The sequence below is a fragment of the Maniola jurtina genome, chromosome 21 (genome assembly GCF_905333055.1).
Source record: "Maniola jurtina chromosome 21, ilManJurt1.1, whole genome shotgun sequence".
NCBI classification, from domain to species: Eukaryota; Metazoa; Arthropoda; class Insecta; order Lepidoptera; family Nymphalidae; genus Maniola; species Maniola jurtina.
Window position 1 is genome coordinate 6,271,585 of NC_060049.1, and position 18,802 is coordinate 6,290,386.

At 36.2% G+C, this 18,802-nt stretch overlaps 1 protein-coding gene across 1 annotated transcript in view; it reads right to left on the minus strand.

The window, feature by feature from the left end:
* Positions 1–18,802, minus strand: part of LOC123876246 (alpha-N-acetylgalactosaminidase) — a 71,748-nt gene that overhangs the window by 40,485 nt on the left and 12,461 nt on the right. The window lies entirely within an intron of this gene.

Consider the following 18,802-nt stretch of genomic DNA (forward strand, 5'->3'; position numbering starts at 1 on the left):
AAAAAGTTGAAAAAACTATAACCCGACTACGGATAAATGAGACAACTTAAACCCTACTCGGTACAAGTAAAATAAACTAAAAAGAATGAAACAAGATAGGTGCTTAGTCCTATCATCGTCTGGAGTAAGATTCAATACAAATGCCGTGGTCGTGCGTTGTCGACAGCGTATTTTTTAACCCCAGACTCAAAAAGAGGGGTGTTATAAGTTTGACGTGTGTATCTGTGTATCTGTGTGGCTGTGTATCTGTGTATCTGTCTGTGGCATCATAGCGCCTAAACGAATGAACCGATTTGATGATACTTTTTTTTTGTTTAAAAGGTGGCTTGATCGAGAGTGTTCTTAGCTATAATCCAAAAAAATTGGTTCAGCCGTTTAAAAGTTATCAGCTATTTTCTAGTTTTCTTGTAGAAAAGAAGGTTAGGTAACCCTTAGGTTCATAATATTCAAGTGTCAATTGACAAATTTCAAGCTGTCAAGATGGACGTTGCCTAGATATACATAATTATTTATTTGAAAATGATTTGTCGGGGGTGTTGAAAATGTTTAATTTACACTTGTTATCCTTAACTGACGGCATTCCCAATGATTTTATTTGTCTACCAAATTAGAATATTTTCTTTTTGCTGTCGACAACGTCGACGTCATTATTATTATGAGTAACTGATTACAATAGCACATCATCAATCGGAATATACTAAGTGATATCATACGTCGCTCGACATGACAACCTTGTTCCCCGTCATTATTGTGTTGAGGTCCATTAGTACTTTGTAACGTATAATTACTAATTACAGATTTCTCGTAACTAGCAGTTTCACGTAATATACGGCCATAATTACCAGAATTAAACCATTTAAATGATCTAGACCCTGCGTTTGGAGCTGAACTTTGATATTATGTCAGGCAGCCAGTTTCTCTTTTTTTTACTGTTTTTCCTTTTCTAAATACATTAGTAGTAATAAAGATAAAATTTTATTAGTTAATTTCATAATTTTACTACACACTCCATTTCAAGTATGATATGCAAGATCTCTCTCAAAGATTTTACGTACTACCAGTACTGTTTTAGACAAGTGAAGGTTACAGTAACTAGAAAAGAGCTGATAACTTTCAAACGGCTGAACCGATTTTCTTGGATTATAATAAATACACTTTATTTATATATTATGGCTAAGAACACTTTCGATCAAGCCACCTTTCAAACAAAAAAAAACTAAATTAAAATCGGTTCATTAGTTTAAGAGCTACGATGCCACAGACAGATACACAGATACACGTCAAACTTATAACACCCCTCTTTTTGGGTCGGGGGTTAAAAACCGGTCAAGTACGAATCGGACTCGCACACGAAGGGTCCCGTATCATCGTACAAATATAACACGTTTACTAGTAACCACAAATTCGCAGTTTTCGGACTTTTCCCTTTACTTGTGCTTGTTATTGCTGCATTGCTCTGCCAAATTTCATGAACCTTATCGCTGTTCTAGGTCAATGGAAAATACCCTATAGGTTTTAATTCCCTTGACAGGTATTGACCGACACGACAGAAAGACAGACAGACCGAACAACGAAGTGATCCTGATAAGTGATAAGGGTTCTTTTTTTTCCTTTTGGGGTACGGAACCCTAAAAACGGAAGAAAAGCCGGCTAATTTTTAAATACTAACATAATATGAATCTAAACCTAGGTAGGTATATAATTAAATTATGAATCAGTTTGGATATCCGCTAGCAACAAATACAGTAAAAATTGTTAACCACAATCACGTTTCCATTAACAGACAGACAATCAAACAACAATAATAATTAAATATTTACAGAAAAAAAGCCTCTTGTATCTACTTGTAGCAATTACAACTATACTTTTATAAGATGATTGTAATTGTATCGAAGCATGTCGGTAATTATATGTAATGGTTATAAAAACATAATTTGTTGTATTTTTTCTTATGCCACTTGATTTATGTTGGTTCCCATAAGAACAAAGTGTAGCTATGAAGAAACTACTTTAACATAATATTTTACCTACTATGTTTAGACTTAGATAACAGATACACACGTCAATCTTATAACACCCCTCTTTTTGGGCCGGCGGTTAAAAACATTCATGTAAATATTCGATGACGATCAAGACTCAATGATAAAGTGACCTAACTCACACAAAGGAAATAAATTGAAATAATAGTTTCCTACTGTACATTAGCAAATGCAACGCTAAATGCAGTCACATGTAGTACTTAGGCCACATTACTCTTAATCGTTGATCTGATAGGTCCGACATTGGAGTATCTCAATGTCATTTTCATAACTCATATCGACTGACCGTGAATTGAATGCTTGACTTTGAAACGACATGAAATAATTTGGGTATTTATAAATAACTTTTGCCACTGAACGTGCAATTGTTACAAAAACAGGCATTCACTGCAAAACTATCCTCAAACTAATATAGAGGACAATGACTTTTGTAGTAGGAATTTAGAGGTTATTATTGACTAGAAGATGCCCGCGACTTGGTCCGCGTTGATTTAGGTTTTTAAAGATCCCGTGGCAACTGTTTGATTTTCCGGGATAAAAATGCCTATGTCAATTACAAGGACGCAAGCTACCTTGGTACCTTTCATACAAATCGGTTAAGCGGATGGGTTTTTGGGTATCCCGTGCGAACTCTTTGATTTTCCGAGATAAAAGTAGCCTATGTCCGTCCCCGGGATATAAGCTAACCCTGTACCAAACGTCAGATTTGGTTAAACAGTTGGGCCGTGAAAAGGTAGCAGACAGACAGACAGACAGACAGACACACTTTCGCATTTATAATATTAGTATGGATTCAATTCAGTATAGTCAAAATTATCTAGTATTTGGTAGAATTTATAGCATTCTAAGCTTCTCAACCACTACTTAGCCTTTCTGGCTATTGTTATAATAATACTTGTAGTTCTCTTTAATTATATTTATATGATGAACTCTTTATTTGCATAAAACTATTAAACAACAAACATCAAACATCCAAACAAGCAGAAGAATATCAAATTGATATATGATCATAAAATTATGTCATTTTCTACAGGAAACATTGGTATTTAGATCAATTTTGGCGCATAGAACTCAGTAAACTGTTTTTACTTGTTAAAAAAAGTCGTTCAGTGTTTCTAAGAAAGCATTTAGTTTCACCAAATCTTTAGAAATGCGACTGTGTTAATGCGTTTGAAAAAATTGAAATATAGCCTACGTGTTCATTAATTAGCCTAACAAGGTAAATACAAATAAATCTTTGTCAAATCAATTTTTTTTCGTTTTAATTTAGATTTAAGTTTATTTTGTAATATTGTCAGTTATTAAGTATATCTAATTCTAGTTTGAAAATAAATCTTTCTTTCTCACTGATTCTAACGTGTATGATTTACATTCACCTATCTGTCCGTGTCTGTCTGTTATCTTTTCAGGGCCCATCAGTTTGAAAAAGAGTTAGCTTGCATCCCAGAAAAGAACATAGGCCACTTTTTATTTCGGGAAATCAAAGAATACGCACGGGATTTAAAAAAAATCCAAAGGAAAAAGTAAAAAAAAAATACTACAGTAGCCTCGAACTGTTGGTAATATTCGTAAAGTAAGTAAATATTCGTACGTGTCAATTGTCATCTCTTGTCCTCTTGTCCTACGAAGTTTCCATTCTCTGGAATGGAAACTTGTCCTCTTGTCCTACGAAGTTTCCATTCTCTGGAATGGAAACTTGTCCTCTTGTCCTACGAAGTTTCCATTCTCTGGAATGGAAACTTCGTAGGCCAAGAGGACAAGAGATGGATGAATGAGTGCGGTGAATGGTGATTGGTGAGTGAATGGTGGCGCAATTTATAAAGTTCTATGCCTATCTAGCAGTGAACGCATTCAGTGACAATGGATGAATGAATGAATAGTATGGACGTATGAGGTCAATATCAATGCACAAAAACTCACATGCATGTAGCCCGAGGCCAAATCTAATAACGGGCTAGTAATTAACAGTAGGTATATTGACATTGAAATCATTAGAATCATAACAACATTCAGTAATTGTGCTGAATTTAAGGACTGTACACACGTGTTATGTAGTTCAAGTTCTACGCAGCTTTGAAAGTTGTTTCGTTTGATTTCTTTAGAGGTCAAATATATCTTTTATGAACTTAGACAGTTTCATTAATTATAATAAGCTTTAAACGTATTAAGCATCTATATCAATACAAGAAAGAGGGTAGAAGATGCCTATTCACTCTTGACTTGAAGGTACTCAATATTAAAAGTGGAAAGGCGTTCCTAACGGTTCGGATAAGAAACGAGGAAGCAAATCATCCATCAGTTTTAGTCAACATAAACTTGGCTAACATCTATACATATAATAAAATTGTAGAAAAGTGGTGTCTGTACAATGGAAATATATAAAAAAAAGTAGCAGGGGATTTTATTATATCGATGCCGAACCCGAAATTGTAATTAATTTTTTTTGTCTGTTTGTCTGTGTGTTTGTGCACGCTAATATCAGAAACGGCTTATTCGATTTAGATACAGTTTTCACTAATATATTGTAGTAAGCTTCACTTAACATTTATTTGTTAATTTCATGTTAATCCGGTTCATAAATAAAAAAGTTATGTCAATTTAAAGAATCACGGCGAACATTTTTAACGTACATGCTGCCCGAAAAGTCACTATTCCACGCGAACGAAGTCGCGGGCACAGCTAGTTCTTTAAAAAAAATGCTAATTTTCAGCTGAAAATCATTGCAAGCGCCGCGTACGATGCCTGTTATTAGCTGCAATATATGATCAGCAATAAGTTGCAAGGTAATAGGTATGTAATTAGGCACAACGTTGCAACACGCTACTGGTCTATTACATGTATTTCCGACAAACCCTGTTTTGCTAAACGTGAGGCAACTAACTGCGGGTGATTATCGGTAGCCTTTCATATTGCTATCCGAATACGTAGAATTCAGATGTAGGATTCCTTGCTGCTACTCTTTCAAGCTAAGTTTGCACCTTGCGTCGATTACGTCACACTGACGTTTAGGTACGGTATGCGAACCGTACTGACGACCGCGGGGAGGTGAGCGGGGAAGTGGGAGAGGCGCCGCATTCCAGCGAGGTGCAAACTTAGAGTGACCGTGAAATATATCTCTTTTGTTTGTGGATTAAATGATGGAAGACGGAGTTATATTTGAGCAGCGATATAAAATACTAGCGACTTAGCCCGCGTGGATTTAGGTTTATCGAAATCCCGTGGGAACTCTTTGATTTTTCGGGATAAAAAGTAGCCTATATGCTAATCCAGGATATTATCTATCTCCATTCCAAATTTCAGCCAAATCCGTCTCGTAGTTTTTGCGGGAAGGCGTAACAAACACACACACACACACACACACATATACACACAAACTTTCGCCTTTATAATATTAGTGTGAAGTGTGATTAGTGTGAAGTGTGAGTGTGATGTGATTGTACCTTCAGATGTGGCGCTTCGTAGTAACCACATGTTCTAACGAGCATCGGTGACCGCATTCCTGTCAGCTGTAATCCACTTTAGATGCAGTCAGTTTGTAAAAACCGGTCAAGTGCGAGTCAGACTCGCGCACCGAGGGTTCCGTACTCGGATATTACTTCCGACATTTTGCACAATAAATCAAAAACTATTATGCATAAAAATAAATAAAAATCTGTTAAAAATGTAGGTTTTATTTATGAAAAAGATAAAGTTGAAAGCTAAAACCCGACTGCGATCGACGGTGAATATTCTAGTTAAATTGTTTTTCTGTCGCTTGGTATATTTTAATGTTGTAGTACATTTATATATTTATGAACTCAAAATTTTCTTCTCTTTCATTTGACACCCCACTCGATACAATAGCAAAAAAAAATTTGGAGACCCCCACTTTTTTTCATGTAACATCCGTTAGATCAATTTTTTCGTATAAAATGTAGCCTATATCACCCGGATCCTTACGACGAATCGATTGACACCTCATTCATTAAAATCGGCCCAGTAGTTTAGGCGCTACGGTGGAACTGCACACAGAATCTGGATACAAACATACACACATGCATACACACATACATACATAGACTGCTGAAATCATAACCCTTCCTTTTGGCTTTGCCGCAGTTGGGTAAAAAGCCTTGGGAACTCTAACTTTCCGATATAAACGTTAGCCTCCCTTAGGTATTAACTATATTCCTATCAGATGGTATGGACGGTATAGACTAATAAGATCATATGAGCATAATGAGTTACATCATTTAAAGCCAAAGCCCCAAACGTATGTAATAACGTGATATTGCGAATATTATACTGAAATTAGATCCATTAACGTCAATCACAGTCACAGAGCACTGCGCACAAAAGTAATTTTCTATTCACCTGTGCCATTTTAACTTGATATTAACGAGTTTTTTGCAGTCGACATCCGTTCATAATTTTATTAGGTAGGCTAATAAATCCGTAATAAATCATAATGACGTAAATTTTGCACACGTTTTTAACTTCGACTGGTAAATTGATAGGACTGTATTAAGGCTATTTTACGCCAGAGAATCTTGATACATCCGAGCGTTCCTGAGAAAAAGGCTCTTGACAGACAACGAAGTAATCCTATGAGGGTTCCTCTTTTCCTTTTTTCTTAGTGAGTGCCAACTGGACATTATTACTAAGCCTCCGGCGTCCGTCAGTCTGTCAGTCTGTCTGTCAGCGGAATGTATCTCGTGAATCGGAATAGCACAGTTTTACAATCTATAAAACTGTGGTAGGTAATAAGTAGAGTTGAAATGTTCACAGAATGTGTATTTCTGTTGCCGTTATGACAAAAAATAATGAAAATTTCAAAAGGGCTACCATGAAAATAAAACAAAATTCAAAAGAGTTATTTCTTGTACAATGGTATTGAATCCTTCGTGTGCGAATGCAACTCGCACTTGACAGTTTTTTACCTTTTGTGGTACGGAACGCTTAAAACGCTCCTTAAGGGGCAAGGGTCCAGTTTAAGAAGTTAGTTCTAGTATCGACAAGTTTGTGAGTTACAGCCTATACTAGAACTAACTTCTTAAACTGGACCCTTTCAAGTAAAGATTTTTATATAAACCTGTGAGGATGATACTGCCATTGCCGCAATTAAAGTGCCATAAGCCTACGTTGTCGTATTAGTTTACAAATTGCGAAAAACCCAGTAAAATTTGAATTTCGCGGGCAGACCCATCGCTTCCACCTTAAAACACAAACAAACTGCACAGTAATATAATTAACAGAGGAGTCACGTGCTAGTGCTAGTAGAGCGATCAGTCGGCCTACAAACTGTAGTTTACGTAATTTTATGTAAGAAACCGGACAGGACCGGACCACTTCTTACGTCTCACATCTGTGACAGCCAACCGTATAGTAGGTACCTATTAGATTAGATGATAAATGATGTTTTATATCACTACTCACTATTGAGAACCACTTACGCCTACCTATGAATGAGTAGAGCAGAGCAACAGTCTTTGCTTTGCTAAAGAAGTAGAACTCAATACTCATACATATACTCGTAATAATAGAAAGAAAAAACCGGTCAAGTGCGAGTCAGACTCGCGCACTGAGGGTTCCGTACTCGGGTATTTTTTTCCAACATTTTGCACAATAAATCAAAAACTATCATACATAAATATAAATAAAAATCTGTTTTAGAATGTATACGTAAAGCTCTTTCCTATGATACCCCACTTGGTATAGTTATTTTACTTTGAAAATTGAAATACATTTTTAATTTTTTTTTTTAATGATGTAACCACAAATTCACGGTTTTCGGATTTATTCCTTTACTTGTAGGTACTATAAGATCTACCTTCCTGCCTAGGTTAACGGGAAGTACCCTAGAGGTTTCTTGACGGACACGACGGACGGACGAACGGACGGACAAACAGACAGACAGATAACAAAGTGATCCTATAAGGCTTCCGTTTTTCCTTTTGAGGTACGGAACCCTAAAAAGAAAAACTTTTGCGCATAGATATACATATAGCTTCTAGTTGCATAAATCTGAGCTTGATTATACTTAATGCCTGATGAAAAGCAATGATTTTTTTTTTATTTTTTTTTATTCACTATAGGTAAGCGCTTGACCACAATCACACCTGATGGAAAGTGATGATGTGGTTTGGTGGGGTCAAGGTTGGAATACACATACAGTACTCTGAAGTTACCGAATCAAGTTATATTGATTTATATTGTGAATGAGGATTTCTGTGATTAAACCTTATAGTACGCGATCCCACGATTGCCATTTCGACCTGTCGCGTATTATACGTGGCTGGGAAAATGGTTGCCGGAAGGGCATTCTCTATCTTAGCAGTTTGGACGTTCTTGTCCTTTTTTACAAGTCCAAAAATGTATAGTAGGTATCTGGGTTGGACCATTCTAAATACCTATCTAACACTTTATATGGTATTCAAAACTGGTAATAATTTGAGGCTATGAATCTACAGGGTGTTTCGTAATTAGTATATAAAGACGACACTTATCCATGCTACTTTGATCTGATAAATACAATGCTGAAGTAAAATGAAATAAAATTATAAAAATTTCCATACAAAATTTAAATATTTTTTTTATGTCTAAGTTTTCATGGCCCTAACGTGCCCTTACTCGCTGAAATCGTTGGCCTTGGCCTATCTAAAGATAGCCAACGATCTCGGTGAGTTAGGGCACGTTAGGGTCATGAAAACTTTGACATAATTTTTTTTTTTTAATTTTGTATGGAAATTTTTATAATTTTATTTCGTCATTTGACTTCAGCATTGTATTTATCAGATCAAAGTAGCATGGGTACGTGTCGTCTTTATATACTAATTACCAAACACCCTGTATACATATAACACTAAAAAGAGTTTTGCCGTTTGTGAGCAGTAAACTGAAGAATGGGCCAAAAAAATGAAGGAAATCCTTGATTGCGAATTATTTAATTCTGTAACAGGATATGAGAAACACGAAGTTTGAAGCCCACTTTGAATAATAGATTGGTTATATTATATTATGTAGGTAAGTACCTTTTTATTATCTTATCTTTTGAAATACCTAATCCATACTTTCCGTACTTTAATGTTATAAATTCCAAAGTGTGTGTCAACGGGAAGTACCCTATGGGTTTTCTAGACAGACACGAGACAGACAGACTACAAAATGATCCTCGAAGGGTTTCGTTTTTCCTTTTGAGGTACGGAACCCGAAAAATGAAAGAAGGCTTTTTTTTTTTTTTTATTGTTTGTTTGTATTGGCTTAACAAGGTTAGGCTATTGCGCGGGCGAAGACACGGGTAGGTATCATCTAGTTATGAATATTTTTAGATATCGTGTTGTGTTTAGTAAATATCAAATCAAATTAATATTATTCGGTTTTTGCTTTGAAGATTTTTTTTTTCACAATTACCTAATTGTATGGAAAGCACTGACGAGCGCACTAGAGTTAGCCCTAATTCGCACGAGCGTTAAAAAAGCGTTGCGTTAAAACCCGGCGTTGCGCTGACAATACAAAGTGCTCGTTAAAAAAGCGTTGACGTGTGAACAGGTACTTGGGAATGCATTTATTCTATTTGAACGCTTTTTAACGGACGTTATAAAAACTCTCGTGTGAATGAGGCCTTACTGACAAACTGCAAGTAATCATGGTCATCCACCGATATTTGCAGAATCAGATGACTTGCGAAACGATGCCAAAATTTAAAGATGACCTGATAACCACCTTTCAAACTTAGTAAGGTGGTTACCTTTTGCACAATCATGTTTAATTGAACATTTACACCGGAAACGTAAAAGGTTTTGCGCAAACGAAATGTCAACAAAATCCGTTGACACAGTACAAAATGGCGATTCCTTGACTTAGTTTCTCCTAGAGTCCGAATCTAGGGCAGCAAGTTGTTACTTGACAACTGTTTGACTTCTTGATAACCTAAAGACACATCTTTACCGTGCATTTATATGTTCCCCATTTTTTTTAATAAGTAGGTAGGTACTTAGGTAAAGAAAAAAAAAATTAGTTGTAGTGCGTACATTTTGAGATTTCACTCGCCATTTGACCTCTGTGTGTCAACCAACCCCCGACCCAAAAAGAGGGGTGTTTGACGTGTGTATCTGTGTATCTGTCTGTGGCATCGTAGCTCCTAAACGAATGGACCGATTTTAATTTAGTTTTTTTTTGTTTGAAATGTGTTCTTAGCTATAATCCAAGAAAATTGGTTCAGCCGTTTGCTCAGTTCAAAGTTATAAGCTCTTTTCTAGTTACTGTAACCAATTGTCGGGGGTGTTATAAATTCTTAATTTACACTTGTTATGTAAAAGCCATAAGAGCCTCATTTATCGCTCAAGAAATTCTAGTTGTAACAGAATAAAACCGTAGAAGTCATTCAAGTGCGGCAAAAAATAGCAACACAGACACACTACAAACTGATTGCGTGACTCACTCACGTGTTCGCCTGCTTCGATTGTACCGAGGGTCAAAGAATTTAAAACAGCATTTTAAAAAAGCTGAATGCTTTCGAGAGCGTGGTCTGCATCAAAATCAAATGGCTTTGTTTAGAGTCGCATATCTAAATGTAGCATATTCTACAATACATGCCAACTATGCCTAAAGGAAGCTTTATGCTAGACCGTACCCTGACCGAGCCGTGCCACATCAGACCGTACTATGACGGAATCTTCCGAGCCACTTCTTTACCGGAAAAGCTGGTAATATTATTGTTTCAATATTATTGGTTCAACTTTATTTTGCTAACCGTACCAGTTTTGGACTGGTTATTTATGTGCCAATAAAACCAGTTTGCACTTTCTGCAGTCGGCCGCGCCGCTCCCTTTGTACAATGTCATTTTGCAATGCAATACATAGGTTTTACACGTTTATAAGTAAATAGAGCACATTTTATGGATACAAGATAAAGTTGAAAACTAAAACCCGACTGCGATCGTCTTAATAAACGCTAAATATTATAATAAAATTGTTTTTCTGTCGCTTGGTATAGTATTTTAATGTTGTAGTCTTTGTAGTACATTTATATTTATGAACTCAAAATTTTCTCCTCTTTCATTTGACACTCCATTCGATACAATATCAACAAAAAATATTTTGGAGACCCCCACTTTTTTAGGGTTCCGTATTTCAGGTAACATCCGTTAGGTCATTTTTTTTTTATCAAAATAAATCTTCTAAAAAAATCTGCAGACTTTGAAACGAACTGGTGTTTAGGGATGCCTATCACGATCACCATAGATCTACTTCCTGTAGAAATTGTAGGATGGGCTTATCAGCGATGATATCGTAATGCTTTTAGATATTGAGATTTATCGTAGAACTCTAGTGACTCTAGGTCAAGTAGATACGTGACCTAGATTCATGACCATACAATTTACATGATGCTGCTTCCGTTGTTGTTTTAACTTTAATACAAATCATAAAATTATAGCTTTTATATTTACATACTGAGCAAAACGTTAATGTAATATTTGTTTTAATTAGATTTATACTTAATAATTAATTTTTTACTGAAGCATATTTAATTGAACAGAGAGCTTAATGAAATATCCTTTTGAATGGAAATTACTGGGAAATGGATAAAACTAGCTTAATCACACGTCTTTCGTTTTTTCCGTAAATAACTACTGTTAAGTAATAACCGGTCAGTAAAAGTGCCAGATAATATCCGCTAAGATGTAATAAGAGCGTAATAATATGTTACCGACATAATGAAAGGATTTTCAAGTTTGATTTGGGGATGGGGGATGCAACCCCTACAAGGGGATGCAAGAGATAGGTAGATAGATATAAAATCAAACTGCTGTGACAGACAGACGAACAGACAATTTTTATTACTTGACATCTTGAAATTCAACTGATATTTTTAAAGAATAAGTATTTTTTGGCCTCTGTTCGAACGCAATGACTGCGCTACTTTTTATTCCGCAAAATAAAGAGTTCCCAGGGATTTTTGAACCCTAAATCCGCGTGAACAAAGTCGTAGGCATCAGCTAGTTTAATATACAAGTGTAAATTAAAAAATTTCAACACCCCCGACCAGTGAAGGTTACAGTAACTAGAAAAAGAGCTGATAACTTTCAAACGGCTGAACCGATTTTCTTTGACTATTCCGCACCTACGATCCAAAGTATCTGAGTTTTCCAAAACATCATTTTCAAATAAATAATTATGTATATCTAGGCAACGTCCATCTTGACAGCTTGACATTTGTCAATTGACACTTCAATATTATGAACCTAAGGGTTATCTAACCTTCTTTTCTACAAGAAAACTACAAAAGAGAAAAGAGCTGATAACTTTTAAATGGCTGAACCAATTTTTTTGGATTATAGCTAAGAACACTCTCGATCATGCCACCTTTCAAACAAAAAAAACTAAATTAAAATCGGTTCATTCGTTTAGGCGCTACGATGCCACAGACAGATACACAGATACACAGACAAACAGATACACACGTCAAACTTATAACACCCCTCTTTTTGTGTCGGGGGTTAAAAAGGAAAAGGTGACCGATTGATTGATCTATCAACGCACAGCTCAAATTACTGGACAGATCGGGCTGGGCATGCAGATAGCTATTATAACGTAGACATTTGCTAGGAAAGAATTTTTGAAAATCTCCTAAGGGGGTAAAATAGGTGTTTGCAATTTGTGAAGTCCACGCGGACTTTGTCGCGGGCACCAACTAGTTAGATTTTAAAATAATACAATTGTTAATGTTAATTGAATAGCGTTAAGGAGACAAAATCTTAAAAATAACAGTGTTTTGCGCATTACTCGTGCCAGATCTTAATCTAGAATGCATAGAAACAATGCTAAGCCAATTACGAAGTGCCATGTATCTATATCAAAGAGTCTTTCCACTCGTGAGCATATGATTTCGTGCGATCAACGAAATCGAAAGTGCAGAGAAAATAAAGTATGGTGACGCAACACGGCAATGCCGATACTCTACTCTACTTTTGTCGCGTTCCTTGAAAGAGCAAATTTACTTCTTTACTTAATCAAAACCGGCCAAGTGCGAGTCAAACTCGCGCACTGAGGGTTCCGTACTCGGGTATTTTTTCCATCGTTTTGCACGATAAATCAAAAACTATTATACATAAAAATTAATAAAAATCTGTTTTAGGATGTAAAGGTAAAGAAAGCCCTTTCACTTGATACCCCACTTGGTATAACTAGTTTCTTATTTTGAAAATTGAAACACATTTTAATTTTTTTTTAAATGATGTAACCACAAGTTCGGGGTTTTCAGATTTATTCCTGTACCTACTTGTGCTGTAAGACCTACCTACCCACCAAATTTCATGATTCTAGGTCAACGGGAAGCACCCTATAGGTTTCTTGACAGACGGACAGACAACAAAGTGAGGATCACTTTGTTGTCCGTCTTTCCGTTAAGGGTTCCGTTAATAAGGGTTCCGTTTTTCCTTTTGAGGTACGGAACCCTAAAAATCACATTATATGGAGCTTTTAATATTTTGAATGTACCTATAAGGTAGATATAGAATACTTAATGCTTTACGAACGAAGAGAGCAATAATATTATGTTATTGTATGAGAAAGATACTATTATCCAAGAATTGGTCAGTGCCTTATTAGTTGACTGTTACTACTACTACTAGGTACCAAGAAAACTAATGATACCTATAAACTGTACCTAGGTAAGATTTAACTCAAATGAAATAATCGAGTAATCAGGGGAAAAAGATATCATTGTAAGTGACAACAATAATTCCTACTAATTTAATATTATGAATGCAAAAGAGTGTTGGCCTATTTGTTCGTTGTTTTGTTCTTCAATCACGCTATAAGCAGTAATTAAAGTTTTTTTTTATGAATATACTTAAAGAAATGAAGATAGATAGATATTAACTACTAGCTGACGCCCGCGACTTCGTCCGCGTGGATTGAGGTTTTTTGAAATCCCGTGGGAACTCTTTGATTTTCCGGGATAAAAAGTAGCCTAATCCAGGATATTATCTATCTCCATTCTGAATTTCAGCCAAACCCGTCCAATGGTTTTTGCGTGAAGGAGTAACAAACATACACACACACACACATACAAACTTTCGCCTTTATAATATTAGTGTGATATAAGCTATTATTGCGTAAAATCGAGGACTTTACACGGGATTTTTGTAAAACCTAAATCCGTCCGTTAGTACCTATTAATATTACGGAAATACAACGTAATAAAAAGGTAGGTAATAATAAAGATGTCAGCAATCAGACTCATAATTTTTCTCAACCAAAATTGGCAGTAAACATTATTTACCTAGCAGATTATTATGGTCTTCCTCATTAAATATTATGACCCAGGAAGTAAGAGTAATCCATGGCAATAAGTATGGATACCCTTGAGTGAAGTATGGAGGTCAAGTATCGGCCCGTAATAAACTGGTTGACCTGACAAAATATTCATGAATAAGTATAATATCCGAAATAAAACTTTTCTGGTAAGCAAGATAAGAGTGGAAAGTGGGTGGATGAGGATAACATACGTAAGGTCAATTTTTTTCGTATAAAATATAGCCTACGTCACCCGGACGGCGGACCTTTAAAACGAATCAATCGAGACCTCATTTATCAAAATCGGTCCAGTAGTTTAGGCACTACGGTGGAACACACAGAATCTGGATCCAAACATACATGCCTTCCTTTTGGCTTTGCCGCAGTCGGGTAAATTATGTTGATTAGGATACCATTTTATTTTTTCGTAAAACATTTCACCATTGTAATTTTAAGTTCTTATTTGTGTGGTTAGGTGTTTGCGATTTAAAAACGTGCTAACACACATTAAGTTTACTTTAAAAAACCTTTTAAAAGAATGACGAAGGGAGACTGGTCAGCCAACTTATACCTAAAAAAACTTGTTACAAGAGGTCAATTGAGGCCGATCTCAAAATTTAAGGACTCTTGTGGAACCAGTAAGACAAGGACAGGAGGCAAACTAATGTTGCAAACTTAAGACTTAAGACTTCAATATCTATACTAATAAATAAATTGATACTAATAAATAAAATTGAAGTGGCGTGTCTGTTTGAACGGGCTAATCTTCGGTATGGCTAAACCTATTTTGACGGGACTTTCACAGACAAGGAGAGGATTAACCAAGGAGTAACATAGGCTACTTTCTTAACCGACAAAAATGGAGGAGTTGTGTTTTTCTACCTATGTACACTGATATCTCCGAGATTTCTGAACCGATTTGCGTAATTTTTTTTTAATCGTTAAGGGAACTTTGCGACATTGTTCCATAAAAAATTTGGATTCAAACTCCTCAATCCTGATGCTGCAGGGGATCTGACCAATCCACGCGGGCGAAGCTGCGGATATCATCTAGTCTAACATAAAACCGGTCAAGTGAGAGTCGCAATCGCACACAAAGGATTCCGTACCATCGTACAAGATAATGCAGTTTTTTTTTTTAATTTGCATGGCATTTCGAATTTTTTATCATTTTATTGTTATAGAGGCCATAGACTTCAACTCTACCTATTGCGGTTCATGAGATACAGGCTACAGCCCATTGACAGACTGACGGATAGGCGGACGGACAGCGGAGGCTTAGTAATAATGGGGTCTCGTTGGCAACCTCCGGAATGGAATCCCAAAAGAAATAAACACAAGAGCAGACATAAAAAGAACTTTTCTTTCAACTCTAAATTACCTATCAGTTGCATAACACAAACGTGACGGCTTCCGAAGAAACAATGAAAAAAAGAATGACATAAATCAATATCAAAGCCAATGAGGGCAATCGCGCGTAGCAATTGCTATGTAAAAAATCATTGCAATTGGCTGAATTATGATATAACTCTCCTTGTAAATGGGAATTTTAGGCAATGCTCCAACTCGATTCAATTGGGTCGTTTTCCAGATTCTGTATTATAGGCTACAAAAGAAAGAGTCAGCAAATATGAACGATAAAAAATCAGCTTAAGTTTCATACCGGCCGTCTTTAGAGATTTGATATAGCAAGCGCCCCGGGCGCACGGACAGGATAACGCTCTGTGAAGACCAAAATGTATGCCGCTATATAGAACTAGATGATGCCCGCGACTTTGTCCACATGGATTTAGGTTTTGAAAATATCGTAGGAACTCTTTGAATTTTCGGGATAAAAAGTCGCCTATGTCACTCTCCAGGTCTTTAACCCATGCAAAAACTCATGTGAATCCGTTGCGATGTGATTGATGGACAAACAAAGAAACAAACACATTTTCACATTTATAATATTAGTAGTGACTAGTGATGAGATGCGGGTTCTTGTAATTCGTTCCACAATGCGCTATACAATTTATCATCATCTCACTGCGTTCGGTGTGCTTTCTATATCAAGTTCTTTAGGTTAGCCGGTATAACTTAAACACAAAATAAAATAGTTCAATTTCCTATTAGTAACCTCTTCGTAGTTCTCACAGGTGTGTCAAGTCTAGAGCCTCGATGGCTCAACGGTTGAGGAGCGGACTGAATTCCGAAAGGTCGGCGGTTCAAACCCCACCCGTTGCACTAGTCGTACCTACTCCTGGCACAAGCTTTACGCTTAATTGGAGGGGAAAGGGAGTATTAGTCATGATTAGCATGGCTAATATTCCTTATAAAAATAAGTCTTCTAATCCAATCCGCACTTAGCCAGCCTGGTGGACCGTGGCCTAAATCCTTTTCTGAGAGGAGACCCGATGATGATGATTATTAGAAATCGCAATTTCAATAACTCAAAACTCATTGCAATTGCATAGTGCAATAAATACCCTAGTTCGTTAACTCTTTCATTGTGAGAACTACGTACATTGTAAACGGGCAGTTTCTCTCAGTGTTGTTTATGAATTGAAAGTAAAAGTATTTCCTCTTGTTAACTATAAACTAAATAACTTAGTTGTTAACACAACATAAAATGAATCTAATGTGATTATTCAATGTTATTGTTAAGTACAAAATAAATTAACTCACGCGAAGTTTCTACAAGGCTTTAATTAATTACAAAATTCTACAATACGGTAAAACTTGATGAAAGAAAAAAGCGGCCAAGTGCGAGTCGGACTCGTCCATGAAGGGTTCCGTAGCAGCAATTAACATCATATAAAAGTTCTTGTAGTTTGTTGTAACTTTGATCGATGTTTTAATAATAGTGTATTTTTTAAATGATAAGTAAACATTGTAATGAAAGGTAAATTGCGGTTTACGATTTATGACATACTAGCTGATGTCCGCGACTTCGTTCGCTTGGACGTAGGTTTTTAAAAATCCCGTGGGAACTCTGTGATTTTCCGGGATAAAAAGTAGCCTATGTGCTAATCCAGAGTATAACCTATCTCCATTCTAAATTTCAGCCCAATCCGTCCAGTAGTTTTTGCGTGAAGGCAAGGAGTAACCAACACACACACCCACACACACACACACAAACTTTCGCCCTTATAATATTAGCGTGATTTAAAAAAACCACTAACTAGATCTCGTTAAAACCAATTTTCGGTGCATGGTAATGTACATCATATATTTTTTTTAGTTCTATCCTTCTCTTATTTTAGAAGTTACAGGGGGGGGGGGGCACACACATTTTACCACTTTGGAAGTGTCTCTCGCGCAAACTATTCAGTTATTAAAGCTATCATTTTACTTCAATATAGATATTATAGATAGAAAGTCTTTGTTGCACACAAAACAGGAAAAACTCAAAGAAACTTAAAACGAACATAATTGTATGCAAAGGCGGCCTTATGGCTTATAGCAACCTCGACCAAGCAACCTTCGATATACCTATGTAGTTACTTCTTGACTTCAACAACTTAATAAATGCGGAAGTGTGTCTGTCTGTTTGCTAGCTTTTCACGGACTGATTCTGATGTTTGGTACACAGATAACTTGCATGCATCCTAGGGAAGGACATAGACATTACTTTTTATCCCAGAAAATTAAAAAATAATTCCCACGGGATTTTTATAATACCTAAATCTACGCCGAAGAAATCGCAGGCATCATCTGCATAGCATGGAGATTGCTTGCATTTGAAAATATAGGCTACTTTTATGCCGGAAAATCCCACGGGATAAAACCCGAAACTAACGCTGAAGAAGTCATGGACACCTCTAGTGTTGAAATAATTCTATAGAATAAGTACCTATGAAAGGCGAGTGTATCTTTTTTCCTATAAAGAAAAAAAGCAATAGTTATTTACACACGCCATGGATTTCCACAAAATAGACCCGGATTCAATTATTTTTCTCATACAACGCTGTATGCTAATAGCATTTTTGTCCGATGTGAACCAGTATGCAAATAAGCAAGTGAAACAAAGGCCTTTTGCAGAAAAACATGAAGGAGGTTATTCACGGTTAGAAATGATTTCAACACTGACTTTAATGCTTGCATTCATTCAGAGCAAAATGGTATCCGTGTTATTAATGCCCAGACATGGCCATGAGTCGGAAGGTGAAATTACTAAGGCGGGGAAAATAGGTCAAAGAACTTCAGAGTCTCAAGGTGTGAGGAGTGCCGGATGATTTTTAACCCCCGACCCAAAAAGAGGGGTGTTATAAGTTTGATGTGTGTATCTGTGTATCTATTCGTGGCATTGTAGATCCTAAACTAATGAACCGATTTTAATTAATTTTTTTTGTTTGAAAGATGGCTTGATCGAAAGTGTTCTTAGCTATAATCCAAGAAAATCGGTTCAGCCGTTTGAAAGTTATCAGCTCTTTTCTATTTACTGTAACCTTCACTTGTCGGGGGTGTTATAAATTTTTAATTTACACTTATGACAACATTCGGTT